The following is an 18,496-nucleotide window of genomic DNA, read 5'->3' as shown; positions in this document are numbered from 1 at the left end:
TTGTTAGAGCAGATTTGCACACGGCATGTTATTAACTATGGGATGTATAGCTTTATGCTATACATCATTATCTATTGGATTTACATTAATCTTCAAATATATTTGATCTCTATAAATTACAGCCGTTTGCATAAATGCTCTATTATGTGCTATATTCAATGCTTCACCGGGTCTTGCATAATGATCCCCTTCACGGAGGTGTCATGCATCTATTTTATTTTTTATTTTTTTTGTTTCAGTGTATCACCATGGTGATGGTTTGCACGTTGCGGCCCCCGCCCCCAAGTGATGCCGGTCCGTAGGCGCCGACGGGAGCCAGTGACGTCATCGGTCCACGACGGGTGCGGGAGCGCACAGTCAGCACGAGGTTGGGGTAAGGTATAAATGTTTGTTATAGTACCTGTATCTGGTTGTCTTGAAAAAAGAAGTAAATTCTGAAACGTTGACAATCCACCAGCTTCAGCTGTCTGTCTGTTGAATATATTCAAGTCTCCGTGAGTGCCGTCCAGCTGGTTCATTTGTATATATATATATATATATATATATGTGTATATACGGTATATATATGTGTAGATATTTATGTGTATATATATATATATATATATCCCCCCCATGCAAATCCTGCGTTTGCCACTGGCTGAGAGGGGCCTGCAATATATCTAGCTACGCCCCTTGATGTGCTCATTGTAATGTGATATAAAATCAGGGCCGGCTCAGGGTCTTTTTGCGCCCCGGGTGGCCATAGGGGGCGTGGCTTCATACAGGGGGCGTGGTCAGTTACGCCCCCTGTACAGTAGTAGCGCCGCTGAGATGATGTGCTGTGCACGATTATGTCATCGCGCACCGCACAGCAAAGGTCCTCTCCACAAAGGAAAACTAGACGCTACGCGTCTAGTTCCCTTCGTGGAGAGGACCTTTGCTGTGCGGTGCGCGATGACGTCAACGCGCACCGCACATCATTACAGAAAAGGTCCTCTCCTTTCACAGCGGGCAGCCCACGAAGGGAAACTAGACGCGTAGTGTCTAGTTTCCCTTCACAGCGGGACAGCGGCCAGCGGCAGCGGGGGGCACAGCAGCAGCGGATCTTGCCGTGGTGCGGCGCCCTCTGGAAGGCGGCGCCCCGGGCAAAAGTCCTGCTTGCCCATGGCAAGATCCGCTACTGTATAAAATGAACTGGAGGGCATTATAATGTAACATAATATTAACTGAGGCACTGCAATGTGGCACAATCTGAAGTGGAGGCACTATACTGTGTCATAATATGAACTGTGGTCACTACTATGGTTCAGAAAAGCAACTAGGGTACTATTATTGGGCATAAAATTAACAACAGCAGCAGAGAGGTGTCTCTCTAGAAGCATTTAGGAAGGGGCCCCTTTAAAATGTTGATATGAGGACTGAAAAGTTCTGGCTATGCATCTTTTCATCTTCAGATTCCTGGATTGGGCGCATGATCAAAACTGAATTTTAGTTATGCCTCAGAGCTCCCTCATGCCCCTCTATATACCTCAGAGCCTCCTCATGCTCCTATATGCAGCAAGTTCCTGGCTATGCATCTTTTCATCTTCAGATTCCTGGATTGGGCGCATGATCAAAACTGAATTTTAGTTATGCCTCAAGACCCCCTCATAGCCTTATATGCCAACCCAGAACCTCCTCAAGCCCCTTTATATGTCTCAGAACCCCATAATGCCATTATATATGCCGTCCCTCAGTCTCCATACAGATGGTGTAGTCACACTATCCCCTCAGTCACCCACTATATATGGCCCACATATGGCACTTGGGATAGACGTACGCAGTGGTGGTTGCTCCCTTGGGGCTGCAGAGCACAACATATATAGCAGAGGGGAGGCCGGTTAGTACATAACCCTAACTGCACTTTTAATCTAGTTTGTAATACCTATGAGTGATCCCATGGGACAGACACACACAGATTCTAAAAGCTACATGAAAGGTGCAGTTGGGATTATACACTCACCAGCTCCCCCTCTTACTGTAGTTGTAGTGTGTGCCACAGCCTCCAGGGAGCAAGCACCACTGGACATCAGGATATCCTTACAAAGAATTAAGGATCAAATACAGTTTGAGGTTATTATAAGGTTTAAAAAGTGTCAGACTACATAAACCAAGTGGTTCTTGTCTGCCGTCAAATTCGATGTGGTATATGTAATAGGGACTGAGTTTACTGGAAGCGGGGGATGCCGGCCGACATCTGACTAACTTGTTTTTAAGTGGCACTCATTTATAAGGCATAGTTTTACCTTGTAAATGATTGCCCCTTTAAAAAAATGAACCCTATTACGTAAGCCCATATGTTTCTATACACTGTCAACCAAGTACTATATACTAGGTGATTCATCGCGCCCTACGGGCGCTCTTCACACCGTCGTAAGGGGCTACACCCCCTTAACCCTTGCACACACTTGTGGCATGCAATATTTTTATTATATGGAGTAATACATCCAATCATAATTGTGTGAGTGGTTAAATATTGCACGGACAAAGGGCGTGCGATGGTTAAGGGGTGGAAGCACCTTGCAATGGCGTGTACAGCGCACGCAGGGCCTTGTGAATCACCTAGTAGGTGCTTTGGTTGGGGGAGTAGGGGGTGCGGGGAAGAGGCGGATGGGATCCTGGGGTGCCATATGAGGGGCGGTTGCGGTGGTGCCGCAGGTGGGGGAGGGTGCGTGGGTGCTGCGGGTGGTGGGGGAGGGGCGGATGGTGGGTGCGGCGGGAGATACGGGGTCGCTGCGGGTGGGGGAGGGGGTCCGGAGCTATCGTGGGTGCTGGAGGGGGTGTGTGGGGGTGCCGCGAATGGGGCCCGGAGGTACTGTGAGTGGGAGAGGGGCGGGTAATGCTTATCCTGCTTCTCCTCCTGGAAGCAGCTAAGCTGCTGTCCTCCGTTTGGCAGTGGCTCTCCCGGAGACTCGCACAGCAGGCAGTCACTATTGTTCGCGCCGGTGTCCCAACACGTCGCATTACAGGGAAGAAGATGTACGCAAAAAACTACAGCTCCCAGCAGGCCTAAGGGGCGGAATGCTTCGGTGCTAAGAGCTGCTGGGAGCTGTAGTTTATGTAGTGCGTCTACTTCTCTGTAATGCTGTGCGTTGGGACACTGGTGCTAACAATAGTGACTGGCTGGCAGAACTGTGTGACTGGCTGAATCAATGTAAAAGGTGAGAGTGCTGTGCAGTGTCAGTTGACACTGCACACAGGGCCATCGCTAGCTGCTCAGCAAAGGGATGCAGTGCAGGGAGGCACCAGGAAGGAGAGACGTTCTCCCTGCTCTGCATCCCTGTGCTGAGCTTCTGCTGCTATCCCTGCTGCTGCCGGCTGCTGTCACACATGCACACCGGAAGCACAAAACCTCCTCTCCCCCTCGGCGCCGGCAGCACATAGCCTCCTCTACCCCTCGGCGCCGTCAGCACAAAACCTCCTCTCCCCCTCCCCTCCCCGGTGTGACATTCAGTGGCCGGGAGGGAGCCAAAGTGGGCGGAGCCAGATGGGAGTAAGGGGCGGACCATGCTGCAGCAGGAGGATGAGCTGCTACAGCTTCGGCCAGCCAGACTTCATTAGATAAGTGTCTGGAAAGAGAGTGAGTGTGTGTTTGTATATACAGTGTCTGTGTATACTGTATATATGTGTCACTGTGTATGTACAGTATGTATGTGTGTTTGTATATATATGTGTCTGTTGTGTGTGTATGTGTGACTGCTGCATAATGTGTGTAAGCGTCACTGGTACAGGGGGCATTACGTGTGTAAGCGGCACTGGTACAGAGGGCGTTATGGGTGTAAGCGGTACTGGTACAGGTGGTGTTAAGTGTGTAAGCGTCACTGGTACAGAGGGCGTTACGTGTGTAAGCGTCACTGCTACAGGGGGCATTACGTGTGTAAGCGTCACTGCTACAGGGGGTGTTACTTGTGTAAGCGTCACTGGTACTGGGGGGCGTTACATGTGTAAGCGTCACTGGTTCAGGGGGCGTTACATGTGTAAGCATCTCTGGTAAAGGGGGCATTACATGTGTAAGTGTCTCTACTACAGGGGTCATTATGTGCACTGTGCGTTTGTAAAGTATGCGAGGGTGCAAATTTATAGTTTGCAGGGGGACGCCGAACACTCTAGCAACAGCCCTGACTGCACACCCACTGCACTGCACAGCACTGTCACCTTTTACATTGATTCAGCGTCCAGACTTTACCCTTCGCGATATCACCCTCTCTATCCGCTACATTAACCATCTCGGGGCTTCCAGGCCGGCAGCCCAGGTGCTGTGTTGCAGAGTCAGGGCCTCTGGGGATCTGGGTGCGGCTGTGGCGGGGAGGCACTTCTGTGACATCACACGCAGAGCAGGCTCCGGGGGTCAGAGAGTATGCGGTCCAGGGAGGCCTATGAAAGTCTTCGGCTGCGCCGCTTTCATACACATCTATGCCGGTGGCCGCAGCAGCTTTTGTTCTACCTGCGGCACGGCTAGGGAGTGGGGATTGTTGATGCCGGTAGGTGCAGGTGGACTGGCAGCAAGACATTGGTGGTCATTCCGAGTTGATCGCTCGCTAGCAGTTTTTAGCAGCCGTGCAAACGCTATGCCGCCGCCCACTGGGAGTGTATTTTAGCTTAGCAGAAGTGTGAGCGAAGGGATCGGAGAGCGGGTACAAACAAATTTTGTGCAGTTTCAGAGTAGCTTCAGACCTACTCGGCACTTGCAATCACTTCAGACCATTCAGTTCCTGATTGGACGTCATGAACACGCCCTGCGTTCGCCCAGCCACGCCTGTGTTTTTCCGAACACTCCCTGAAAACGATCAGTTGACACCCAGAAACGCCCTTTTCCTGTCAATCACTCTGCGGCTGCCTGTGCGACTGAAAAGCATCGCTAGACCCTGTGTAAAACGACATAGTTCATTGTAATAGTACGCCGCATGTGCGCATTGCGCTGCATACGCATGCGCAGACGTGCCGAGTTTTTGCCTGATCTCTGCACAGCGAACGAATGCAGCTAGCGATCAACTTGGAATGACTCCCATAGGATGCTGCAGTAAAAGGATTTTTTGTTTTCCCCCTTATCTACAGCGCAGAGACTAGCTGCAGATGCAGTGGCATACCCTCCAGCTGTACCTTTTTGGCAGGTACAATCCTTTTTTTTATAGTCTGTACCATTTGTTTTTTGACTCTCCAAGCTTCCATTGAAAGTATAGGAAAAGTAGCGTGGCCACGCCCCCTTTTCGAATGTGTATCAATGTTTGTGTGTAAATTGTTGGAGGGTATGTTGCTGCAGATGCAGTGGGCCTATTTTGGGGTGTGGGGCTGGAGCTGCAGCTCCATCAGTCCCATTGCTAATCCTGCTCTGTGAAAACACAGCAGGCAAAGGGCAGAGCCTCCCATTGGATGTAACCTGTGTTGGAGGGTGTTTCTCGCCCAATCAGCTGTGGACTGGGTGTGATAGACCTGCCACTAACCCAATGAGAGCTCCTAGCCACGCCCAGCGTTAGAGACCCAGGCACAGAATCACAAGGCTATTATATAGGAGATAATTACAAACACAATTAATCTTAGTGACTGTCTATCTACTACACATTGCCTGTGATGTTAGTGTATTAGAATGCTTATATTTGTAGACACTTCCTTACTAATCTGTGTAAGCCTCAATCTTCAATGATGGTCCCTGGGACCAGGGGGATGCTGGGAAGTGGGTGGTCCAGTGTGCAGTGTGCCTGGAGTTGGTGAGGGAATAAACAGCACAGCAGTGAACTCACATGTCTCTGTGTCCTGATGACTGGATTTACAAACATATGAACAAAACATGGGCCCTCATTCTGAGTTGTTCGCTCGGTAAAAATCTTCGCATCGCAGCGATTTTCCGCTTAATGCGCATGCGCAATGTCCGCACTGCGACTGCGCCAAGTAAATTTGCTATGCACTTAGTAATTTTACTCACGGCTTTTTCATCGGTCTGGCGATCGTAATGTGATTGACAGGAAATGGGTGTTACTGGGCGGAAATAGGCCGTTTTATGGGCGTGTGGGGAAAAACGCTACCGTTTCCGGAAAAAACGCAGGAGTGGCCGGAGAAACGGAGGAGTGTCTGGGCGAACGCTGGGAGTGTTTGTGACGTCAAACCAGGAACGACAAGCACTGAACTGATCGCAGATGCCGAGTAAGTCTGAAGCTACTCAGAAACTGCTACGAGGTGTGTAATCGCAATATTGCGAATACTTCGTTCGCAATTTTAAGATGCTAAGATTCACTCCCAGTAGGCGGCGGCTTAGCGTGAGCAACTCTGCTAAAATCGCCTTGCGAGCGAACAACTCGGAATGACCTCCATGGTGTCAGAAGAAGTTTAACTTGGACTGCTAGTGCTCTCAGAGTGTGAAAGAATCTTGCAGAAGTCTGTAAGGCTGTGATAATCAGTGTCTGCAAAGCCTGCCGTGTGCTCCTATCTTCAAACAGTGAGTAACCATGGATAAACTAGCTCCTCCAACCGCCATGCTTATGTCTGGTAACTTGTCTGAAAACTGGAAAAGATTTAAGCAAAGGTTTAATATATATCTTGCTGCATGTGAAGCTGATTCAGAGGCTGACAAAACGAAGGCATCCATTTTCCTCCATGTGATAGGAGAGGATGTGCAGGACATTTATAATAGTTTTCAGTTTGCTGATGGGCAGAATATGGTGCTATCTTCTATAATGCAAAAGTTTGAAGATTACTTTGTGCCAAGGAAAAATGTGACATATGAAAGATATAAGTTTTTCACATGTGATCAGAAGTCTGTAGATGGATTTGATCAGTATGTTACAGAGCTGCAATCACTCAGTAAAACCTGTGAGTTTGGTGATTTAAAGGATTCACTGATTAGAGATCGTATTGTCTGTGGAATACCTGATAAGGGACTCAGAGAGAGACTGCTGAGAGAGCAAGATCTAACACTAGACAAGGCAGTGACTATGTGTAGACCTGCAGAAATAACTAGATTTTGATAAAGCTAAATATTTATCGTATATAAAACACTTTAAGAGGTCTAAGAACACTGTACGCTATCTACGTAAGAAGTACCGTAAGGGTACGCAAGTTGCGTAACGATCGCTCAACCGTAGTCGAGACGCTCAAGCGTCACGTTCGCTTACGGCCCAGAGATCACAGGCAGGCACGCTATTGGTTGCCGACTAACGTAATGATTCGCTATAGCGTAGCGGACGCTCGGGACCACGAGGAGATCACCAGCGGTGCAGACGCTTATAACGTTAAACCTTTATATCTATACCTTTAACAACGAAATATACAGTAAACCTTAGTGTGGTGACAGAGTGTAAGTGCAACCTGGTGTAACCTGATTAACTACAAAGCTGCTTGGGCGTCACCGACGCTCAGGGAATACTTAACACTATAAGAAATACACAGATACCTGGGCTTAGGGTCCAAAACCTATTATATGTATTATGACTATTATACTTGCAAAAGAATCACATTACAAAGCATACACTACAATATAACATAGACTAACTAACCAAATAACTACACAGGAAATACCATACAATACAATACAATACAATCAAGGGAAAATAAGGGAAAAAAAAAGAGGAGAGAGAGATGGCTCATAATAACATCAAGACAATATGATTGCGGAGAAAACTTACGCACAAGGGGAAACGATCGCATGCGCCTCGATATCCAGCTCCCGATTATCAGCAATGAGAACCGTTGAAGAGAGTGTCCTGGATACGGTCGGCCTGCCTATTTATGCCCCACACACAATACAATTCAATGGTCCCTACAATCTCATTGTTCATTGGACACAGGAATTCGGCTTCGCATTATAACAAAAGGTCATAGGTTGATTCATACAGGTGGGCTGTGACTGTTTCCAACTGTTCAGGTGGGTGGGATACTGGGTTTCCCGCCGCATGACTAAGTAAGAACAAATAATAGTAAATGGACATAAACTTCTTATGTCCATAACTATTCGCACGAGCGATTAATCCGCTCCAAACCAACACCGGAATATTGCTATTTAAATACTCTTCCGATGGGTACCAAACACTACTGTATGACCCCTGTTTAGACCCTTCGTACAATACAAAGAGGGATCTCTCTGTTCAGGAACATACTATGTTAACTAAACTTTCAGAATCTATCAAAGGGACCATGATCTACAAAATACCTTATTAGTGAAAATATGTAACGAATGAGTCGCACGCTACGATTACATAAACTCTACCGTAAATACGCATACCGTGCGCCTGCGGGTGCCCGCGACTGTGAGTATGTGCACGTACGGGAGAGCGTACGCATGCGCAGCGCGGACCAGTATGAGGTGCAAATATGGCAGTGTGTATAGAGATATTTTTCTGAATTTGACAGTCCACCCTTTGGCAGTCAATGATAACTGCCACCTTCTAAAACATTTCAAAAGGAGAAAAATATATGTCAGGGGTTAATTCATTTCCATGGTTGGGTAAGGGAGGAGAGAGGAGTAGGTGGGAAGAGGGTATGACCTAGTGAGATAGTAGAAGCATGTGTGTATGAGTCCATGTTTGGGGGGTCATGTATCATCGTGCCGTACGTGTTGTAAATCAAGCTTCGAGGTATTGCGAAGTATACATTTGAATTCCTTCTTATCCCGTGGTACGGGTCTGTGGATGGGCTGTCAAACTTTACCGAGCTCTTTTCGGCTTTGGTTGTAACAAAATGGGGGAGCACATTTTAGTTGATGATACATGAATAGGGGAGGTATGTGGTTGCTGATATCTGTGCCTGTATTCCCTATCGACTATGTGTGTTATTACCTGAGGGTTGTAGAAATGAAGAAAAGACATAATTACGGTAAATGCGGTGGTATTCTATGTCAGGTAAATGTACAGTCGTCGATTGAGGTCTTGGTTGGTGTCTGTTGAATGCAGTCTTCTTTGTGCTTTTGCCCATAAGGTGCGAGCAAAAGCTGTCAATGTCCATAGATTTACAAAAGTGTTGGGCTAGCGTAATTTTAAAATTTCTAGGGAAACTGGGGATCCATGGCATAGTTCATCAAAAATCTGTGTATCAGGTTGTCAAACTTCTTCTTTAATCCCTCTGTTGTCTGTATATCGGCTCATCAAATTCCTCGTCCAAGTGGGTCTTGTTACCTTGGAGAAAACGGAAAAACAGGTGAAAGAAACGGACCGTAGAAATCGCATTTTCATCACATCATTGTTTCTACATTTGGGTCATAAATCAAGTCCAGGTTAATTACAGTTTCCTCACTCCTCAAACTCATCACTCTTGTACTCTGTTTGCACTTCATTAAAGCCTGCCCGCATCTAAATATCAATCCAATTGATATGACAACACCTAAGATACATAGGAGAAACTTCCCAACATCCATTATGACTCCTTGAGCCCAGTCTCCTAAACCGGAGAACCAATTTCGCGGGTTCAACCATGACACCCAACCAGTCAGCTCATTACCTACAGCAGCAAGAGTGAGATTGTGTCTCCTGCGAAATTCCCACTTCAATTGGAGAATATCGTCCATCTTTTGGTCTATGACCTCGACCGGATCCTCTGTGCTATTCGTAATATATGTGCAACATTTCACGCCGTATTGTGTTGCCAGTGTGACACAATATCCGCCTGTCACTGCTGTGAGGTAATTGAGAACCATTCTATGCTGTACCAGTTCTGTTTTGTAAGCTTGAAGTTCCCTTCCAGTATATCTAAACGTGTCATCATACATTTCAGTGATATTATCTAACAAATTTGCGAGCGCCGATATGTATTTATAATTCAGCACTCCTCTAGCGGTGCGGGTGAAATCTAACGCGATTAAGAATTGAATCCCGGTGGATTCACTTATCAGATCAGAGGCCGGATGCTCTGTCTTCTCTATCAGGTGCCTTTTAACAACGTGCTCGTAATGGGTGTGAGTATAAGGAGCTTGGGCACCACGGTGTATGTCTTTCATTTTGTCATGTGATACAGTCATTACTTCAGGCAGTACTTTTCCAATATAACACAATCCTTCAGAGTTTGGGGCAAGCCACTTGTACGCCTTTCTCCCGCATATGAAATATGCATCATCGGGGAGAACATATGGGACGGAGTAGGACATAACCATATTACACACCTTCCATGTGAAATCTCCTAACCCTAATTCTTCCATCTGCTTAGTACACGTATCAGGTTGTACGATATGTGCACAGTATCCTGGTGATACCTCTCCAACTCTAGTAATCCTATTTCCTAAGGTATACCTATACCGGAAAGATTTTCCTCTACTGGCTATGTGGCGTACAAGCTCTGTATCTGTAGGCATTCTATCTGCTCTATGCGAAAAGGTCATGGTTTGGTTACTCCATGACACTTCCCAATTTCCCGGCTTTCGGGGATTGGAGATGTTGAAACATAATAGGGACCTATCCACATGGTATTGGTGGAGCTTCAAACTAGGAGGGCTGGAGATATTAAACCTCCGGTCCACCGGTCTCCCACCATTTAACTCAAGTACCTCCCCTAACGTTAAAGGAAATGGTACTAGCCCTGATTTTCTGTGACCTTGAGGTACTTGAGAGCATACCCAACAATCTGTTTTATTAAGCACACTACCCACTAAAGAGTGATAGTCACTCAAGGGATGCCGGTCCATATGGATATTAAAACTGGATTGGCATTTCTTAATACACCCATCCTCAATGACATTGTTACAGAGCCTACAGATACAGTTTTCTTCAGCTAACAATCCGTCACAATTTCTTCTATGGTCAATGCTATCGGATCGTTTTCTGATACTCGCCTTTGCTTGTTGGTTAGGTTGATCTTGGAAAACTACGCCTCCATCTTTATCATCAGGACCTTTCTGGATCCTTTCACGACCTCACTGATACTCTCACCGGAACAGACTGCTCTGGTCAACATCATGGTCAACAGGAAAATCCAGATCACAGTCTCTTGGGGCAAGTCCATCTTACAGGAGGAGAAAAGAAGAAATTTGTAATGGGGGTACAGAAAATCAGTTTGAGGGGGAGAGAAACTTGTTACGATAATTAGTTCTCTCGTCTTGTTGTTCTTCTTGTTCTGCTGTCTTCTCAAAGGTGCTGTCTCTCAGTCTTCCAAACGAACATTCTGGTGATGCAATATTCCCTCCAAACCAGCGATCTTTCTGTAAGGAGCAAAAATCTTGCATTACCATTTGTCTAACTGATGGGTGACATACCATCTTTAAAACATGAAAGCATGAGTGAGAAGAGAGAGAAAACAACAACAGCAAAAAAAACAAAGAGAGAGAACAATTTATGTGCATGTGTATATTACTTAAATCAACAATAGCCATCAATAGGAAAAGAGAGAAAGAAAAAAAAACAAAAAAAAAAACATTTTTTTCAAACATTTCAAAACACTGTCAGATCATCAGGCTGTCATATCTACATGTCCAATGGTTTCCTTGCGCAGTCCCTCCCCCCAGCACTTCCATATTCCATTGTCTGTATCTGGCCAGAATACATTGGTGCGGATAGGTCATGCTGGGGTTTGGTAGACTTCTGCAAAGACTAAGTATGTATGCAATGTTTGAATCCTACCAATAATCGTCAGAGATGGGGAGAGAGAAAACGAAACATTTCACAGATACATTTACAACGTTTCACCCGGTCATTCCTGTGTTTTCAGGGAATGACCTCCCAATTTATTAACTATAACCTCAGGCTTACCATCAGTCCTAATGATCACCTTTCCTGACTGCACATTATGGGTGTGGGCCAAAATTTTTCCTATATGATCCCTGATTATAATTTTGTGTGTTATAACTTTGCTCATTTCTTGGTCTAGGGGGTCTGACTTTATGTGGGTTATTACAGTTGCTGGCATAATGCCCTTCTCTTCTACAATTATAACAAATCCTTGGTTTCCTCCAAGTGTCAATGACCTGAGGTCTTGGTTGATTTGATGCCTCCTCAAACGCTCAGATGCTCATCGCCATCAACCGTTCTCCCTGCGCTTCCCTGGTTCTTTGAATATTGCGGTCATGCTCGATAGCGGACTCTCTTAATGCAGCCACCGAGATGCCTCTCCAGTGAGGTATGGAGGTTTGTACCCTGATTTTTAGTGTGTCTTTTAAGCTGTCCATTAATACAGACACAGCTACCTCTCTGTGGTGTACGTTAGTGTCAATGTCATCTATACCCGTGTACCTAGCCATATCCTGCAGAGCCCGGTGAAAATACTCTGATGCGGATTCACCTTCTTTTTGTTTTATTGTAAAGATTTTATTCCATTTTACTACTGTGGGAAAATATTCTTTCAACTGTAGATTGATTCTTTTTACATTATCTTGGTTATACTCATTTGTTAGTGGCACTTCCTCATCTAGCTTACAATCAGCGATAAATTTCAATGAATCAACATCGGGGGGTAAACATGCCCTCAAAACTGTCCTCCAATCTTTGTTATTTGGCTCTGCAGTATGTCCTAGCACTCTAATGTATCTTTGACAAGCAACTAAGTCTTTCCTGGGATCAGGAAATTCAGACAGAATTGTTCTTAATTCTGTTCGGGAAAAGGGGCAGTACATGGCGATGTTCCTGACGGGGGTGACTCCTGAAGAGTCAGTTTTCCCATTTGGTACTGCAATTACCCTGACAGGATTAAGTCCAGTAACGTCATTCTGAATTGATTCTACAATATGAGGTACATTTGTTTGTGCGTAATGTATAATACCATACGTACCTGTGGACACGACCTCACCTGACCCTCCATTAGGGGGTTTGATTACAGTCTTTACCGATTGGGTCGCGTCCACCTGGATGTCTTGTGTGATGGCTTCTGGAAGAGGTGCCGACATCGTTCTGGGCTCACTTTCTTGTTGGTGTTCCTGAGGAAAGTTTGACATGGGGTGCGACTTGCATGGGTTAATAGTTGTACCTTCAACAGTATTACAATTATCTTTGTTACATTTATTACACTTATTCTTATCATCTATACTACAGTTGCTAAGAGCGTTTTTATTGTTCACCCTTGTGCTTTTCTCCGCAACCATAATCCCCTCCATTGCCATGTCTCTCCTCTCAAGATGAAAGTTAGGTATGTAAGTTACATTTCTCTGCATGTCACTTTCCTGTAGCCATATCTGCAAACAATCATCATTTTTAACTCGTTGTTTCCAGGATTTTATGAGACTGATCCTTTGCCTTAAATTATGCAACACCTCTAAGTCAAAACTACCTATCCCGGGAAATGGTGCCTTATCCCCCGCAGTCATTCGTGTCCATTCATCACAAAAGGTCTCAGTGTGGGGACCATACCTCCTCCACATTACTAACCGAGCAGACCCTCGGGGTCTGCAAGCCTCTGGAGTCTGAATCCTGACCTCCGACCGTCTCTGTATTGTGCACTTGGCTGCCATTGTGGACCTTTCTAACACAGAAAAACTTCCTAAAATGCACCAAACACAGAACTTCGTTGGAAATCCTTAAAGCTCTTCCACTGAACTTCTTCTGCTCCGGGTATCTCCGGTCCGCCTTCTAGCAGACACGTGTAGCCGTTGCAGGCCCTATCTTTAGAGATTTTCCTGAGAAAATTCCCTTCCTTTTTCTTTACACAAATCACGCTTGCATGTGCTCCCTACAACACGTATGAGGGCAAGATTTACGCATGGATATACGACCTCATATCACGTTGCGTTATTGGTCACACATACAACCGTGCGGTCCAATCGTACCACTTATAGACACTTGTTGCCCATAAATGGTAGGATCATTGGCCAGAGCGTAATACAACGAAAACTTTATCACACTCTGTTGCACGTTTTCACTTCAGGCCGTGCTCATAGATCACACAGATCACAAAGTCCACAAAGCGGGATTCAATACCGTTTTATCACATAGATCACAAAGTCCACAAAGCGGGATTCAATACACTCATACCGTTTTCAACCCACTATCATTCTTATAGTTTTCTGATCAGAAAAAAATCATTTCCCGTAGTCTGATAGCTCTCCCCAGAGGTGTTGCAGTAAAGTAAGGTATTTAAACTAAGTTTTGGAAAGCTGAAATCAATTTGTGCTATTTATCGCTTTGCGTTACTTATCGCCTGTTGTTTGAGTTACGTGGGCGTACCCAGACGCTCCGTTGCGTAATATACGCTGCGTGCGTCGGCCTTTGGATTGCGTACGCAAGTCTTTGTTAGAGACACGTGTACGCAAAGCAAAGATCCACCGTAACACAATTTATACTTTTATCAATGTAGATGATCCTTGATCATCTACCACACACCACACTGACTTCGCCTTATCTCCCAGGCAAAAACTGTGTGTTTGTCTACACTTTAACTATATTACCTTTACTCAAACTATTGAAATAGCGGCAAATCTCTCTCAGCACGTTTTCAACTATAAACTGGCAAACAGGAGAGTGACATACGAAAATACACAAATGAAAAGGAAATGCAGATATATATGTGTGCGTGCAAGACAGAAAAATAAACAGTTTTAAAAGACACTAGCGTTTTGCTCTTACCTCCGGTTCCCGGATTCCTTCAGCACCCTTTACCTAAGCGAAGCAGACGCTTATCCCATCAGCACTACGAGGGATACAACCTCCCGCCCTTTGCTGATGGATAATGTCTGCTGATATTACCTAGTGCAGATATGTGAAGGACTGGACGGCCCCCAATTGATAAAGCTAAATATTTATCGTATATAAAACACTTTAAGAGGTCTAAGAACACTGTACGCTATCTACGTAAGAAGTACCGTAAGGGTACGCAAGTTGCATAACGATCGCTCAACCGTAGTCGAGACGCTCAAGCGTCACGTTCGCTTACGGCCCAGAGATCACAGGCAGGCACGCTATTGGTTGCCGACTAACGTAATGATTCGCTATAGCGTAGCGGACGCTCGGGACCACGAGGAGATCACCAGCGGTGCAGACGCTTATAACGTTAAACCTTTATATCTATACCTTTAACAACGAAATATACAGTAAACCTTAGTGTGGTGACAGAGTGTAAGTGCAACCTGGTGTAACCTGATTAACTACAAAGCTGCTTGGGCGTCACCGACGCTCAGGGAATACTTAACACTATAAGAAATACACAGATACCTGGGCTTAGGGTCCAAAACCTATTATATGTATTATGACTATTATACTTGCAAAAGAATCACATTACAAAGCATACACTACAATATAACATAGACTAACTAACCAAATAACTACACAGGAAATACCATACAATACAATACAATACAATCAAGGGAAAATAAGGGGGAAAAAAAGAGGAGAGAGAGATGGCTCATAATAACATCAAGACAATATGATTGCGGAGAAAACTTACGCACAAGGGGAAACGATCGCATGCGCCTCGATATCCAGCTCCCGATTATCAGCAATGAGAACCGTTGAAGAGAGTGTCCTGGATACGGTCGGCCTGCCTATTTATGCCCCACACACAATACAATTCAATGGTCCCTACAATCTCATTGTTCATTGGACACAGGAATTCGGCTTCGCATTATAACAAAAGGTCATAGGTTGATTCATACAGGTGGGCTGTGACTGTTTCCAACTGTTCAGGTGGGTGGGATACTGGGTTTCCCGCCGCATGACTAAGTAAGAACAAATAATAGTAAATGGACATAAACTTCTTATGTCCATAACTATTCGCACGAGCGATTAATCCGCTCCAAACCAACACCGGAATATTGCTATTTAAATACTCTTCCGATGGGTACCAAACACTACTGTATGACCCCTGTTAAGACCCTTCGTACAATACAAAGAGGGATCTCTCTGTTCAGGAACATACTATGTTAACTAAACTTTCAGAATCTATCAAAGGGACCATGATCTACAAAATACCTTATTAGTGAAAATATGTAACGAATGAGTCGCACGCTACGATTACATAAACTCTACCGTAAATACGCATACCGTGCGCCTGCGGGTGCCCGCGACTGTGAGTATGTGCACGTACGGGAGAGCGTACGCATGCGCAGCGCGGACCAGTATGAGGTGCAAATATGGCAGTGTGTATAGAGATATTTTTCTGACTTTGACAATTTCAAGCCAAAACTTTACACAAGGAAGTTGATGCTAATTTCCATGTAGTGCAGAAAACAGAGCCATGCAAACCTCCATTCTCAAGAATGAAGCAGTCTAAGCCACAGTCTAATAAGGAAATGTGTAGTAGATGTGGAAATGCTCACAATCCTAAAATGTGCCCTGCTTATGGTAAAACCTGCATGAAATGTGGTAGACTTAATCACTTTGCCAAATGCTGTAAAATTAAAAGTAAAACAACCAAAGTGCATGCTGTTAAACAAACAGATGAATTCTTTCTGATTTGCATTGAACTTTGCAGTGCAGATAAGAAAGAATGGATTGTCCCTTTAACTGTGAACGAGATTGTCATTCCCTTTAAGCTTGATACTGGCGTGCAGGTGAATTTAATATCATTTCAAGACTATAAGACTTTTATAGTAAAACCTAAAATTCATCAAGCCAAAGTGAAAGTTACGGGGTACACTGGGGAGGAAATTCCTGTGAAAGGTTACTTGCTTAGTGACACTGAAATATAAGGGACAACAGTTTAAAACATCTCTACTGATTGTGGATAAAAATGTGCAACCGATTCTAGGATTAAGTTCCTGTGAGAAACTAAGCTTGCTAAAGCAAGTTTTTATGGTGACATCACAAGTAGAAGATGACTGCAAATCGATGTTTACAGAATACAGAGACTTGTTTGAAGGTCTAGGTTGTTTACCTGGAGAGCATAAAATAAATATAGACACGCAAGTTTCTTCAGTGATACACCCCTGTAGAAAAGTGCAGTTTGCGCTGAAAGAAAAACTGAAACAAGAGTTAAATCGCATGGAAGCCTTGGGTGTGATACAGAAAGTTGATGAGCCTACTGAATGGGTAAGCTCCTTAGTAATTGTTGAAAAGAAAAATGGACAACTCAGAATATGTCTAGACCCCAGAGATTTAAACAAAGCTATTAAACGAGAACATTTCAAACTACCAACCGAGAACATTTCAAACTACCAACCAGAGATGAAATCATGTCGCAATTTGCGGGAACAAAATGGTTCAGTAAATTGGACGCATCTTCAGGATTCTGGCAAATGAAGCTAGATGAGGCCAGCTCAAAGCTTTGTACATTTAATACACCAGAAGGTCGATACAGATTTCTTAGACTACCATATGGAATTTTGTCTGCTCCAGAAGTATATCACAAAAAGATACACATGATTTTTGAACATATTCCAGGTGTTGAAACAATGATGGATGACATTATTGTCTGCGGATCTATAAAGGAAGAACATGATTCTAGATTGAGACAAGTAATGGAACTTGTCAAGAAAGTGAATCTAAAGCTAAACAAGGACAAATGTGAATTTGGCATGAATACACTTACCTTTATGGGCGACGTGGTCTTGGATCAAGGTGTAAAACCAGACCCAAGGAAAATATCAGCCATAGTGAACATGGAACGTACTAACAACAAAGACGACGTCAGAAGATTCCTAGGAATGATTGCTTATTTAGGAAAGTTTATTTCTCAACTCTGAACGAACAGCCTCTCTTAGATGGTTGTTGGACAAAGATAACGAGTGGATGTGGTCACATGAACAAGAAGAAAGTTGGCAAAACTTGAAACAGATTATTACAGAGCAACCAGTGCTAACATTCTTTGATCCTGCGAAATTTTTTTTATTTCAGCAGATGCTTTGCAATTTGGCCTAGGCTCAGTGCTGTTACAAGAACATGAGGATACATGTCAACCAGTAATCTATGCATCAAGAGCACTGACAAGTGCTGAAACAAGGTATGCTCAGATAGAAAAAGAACTTCTAGCGATCACATATGCATGTGAGCGATTTCATCAGTTTGTGTATGGTCAAACATTTACAGTGGAAACTGACCACAAGCCATTGGTAGCTATCATGACTAAATCATTGCATGACTGTCCCATGAGAATTCAACGAATGCTAATCAGACTACAGAAATATGATGTACACTTGCTGTACTGTCCCGGCAAATACATGTACATTGCTGATACACTTTCTCGTGCTGTGGACAAAAGTGAAGGTTCCAAAAGTCTGATGGATGAAGAGATAGAAGCCTATGTTAATTTGATCGTAGCTTCTCTACCAGTGTCTCTTGCAAAACAAGAACAGATTAGGAAAGAAACTGAGACAGATGACACAATGAAAGTGTTGAAAGATATCATTCTGAAAGGTTGGCCAGCAGAAAAACATGCGTGCCGCTGTCTATCCATGATTATTGGATGTACCGCACTGACCTTACAGTTGTCGATGGTATTATTTACAAAGGCAATAGGTTTGTCATACCTGCACGACTAAGAAAAACTATGCTGTGCAAGATACATGAAGGCCACTTAGGAGAAGAAAAATGTAAGCGCAGAGCGCGTGAAGTTATGTATTGGCCAAGAATGAACCAAGACATAGCACAGACTACAGCTACATGTGAATTATGTCTTACGTATAGACCAAAACAACAAGTCGAGCCAC

The sequence above is a fragment of the Pseudophryne corroboree genome, chromosome 9 (genome assembly GCF_028390025.1).
Source record: "Pseudophryne corroboree isolate aPseCor3 chromosome 9, aPseCor3.hap2, whole genome shotgun sequence".
NCBI lineage: Eukaryota > Metazoa > Chordata > Amphibia > Anura > Myobatrachidae > Pseudophryne > Pseudophryne corroboree.
The sequence above is the reverse complement of the archived record's forward strand: the minus strand, read 5'-3'. Positions refer to the sequence as shown.